We start from the raw sequence: 604 nt of genomic DNA on the forward strand, positions 1-604 counted from the left end.
ACTCCCACTATTTGGCCCTGGCGTTCCCCTGTACTGGGGCATATAAAGTTTGCATGTCCAATGGGCCTCTCTTTCCAGTGATGGCCAACTAGGCCATCTTTTGGTACATATGCAGCTAGAGTCAAGAGCTCCGGGGTACTGGTTAGTTCATAATGTTGTTCCACCTATAGGGTTGCAGATCCCTCTAGTTCCTTGGGTACTTTCTCTAGCTCCTCCATTGGAGGCCCTGTAATCCATCCAATAGCTGACTATGAGCATCCACTTATGTGTTTGCTAGGCCTCAGCATAGTCTCACAAGAGACAGCCATATCTGGGTCCTTTCAACAAAATCTTGCTAGTGTATGCAATGGTGTCAGTGTTTGGAAGCTGATTATGGGATGGATCCCCGGATATGGCAGTCTCTAGATGGTCCATCCTTTTGTCACAGCTCCCCTTATTTCTTATACAGGTGATGAGTTTTGTCTGGTTTGACCTAGATGTGCATGGAATGGCGCAGAGTCTTGCTTTGACAATTTATTCCAGAGTTGGATTGGGAGACTCATCTAGATGGTAATGTGTAGCAGTGTTGCTTCTTGCACACTAGTGAGTGTATGTACACATTTCT

This window comes from Mus caroli, chromosome 18 (genome assembly GCF_900094665.2).
Source record: "Mus caroli chromosome 18, CAROLI_EIJ_v1.1, whole genome shotgun sequence".
NCBI classification, from domain to species: Eukaryota; Metazoa; Chordata; class Mammalia; order Rodentia; family Muridae; genus Mus; species Mus caroli.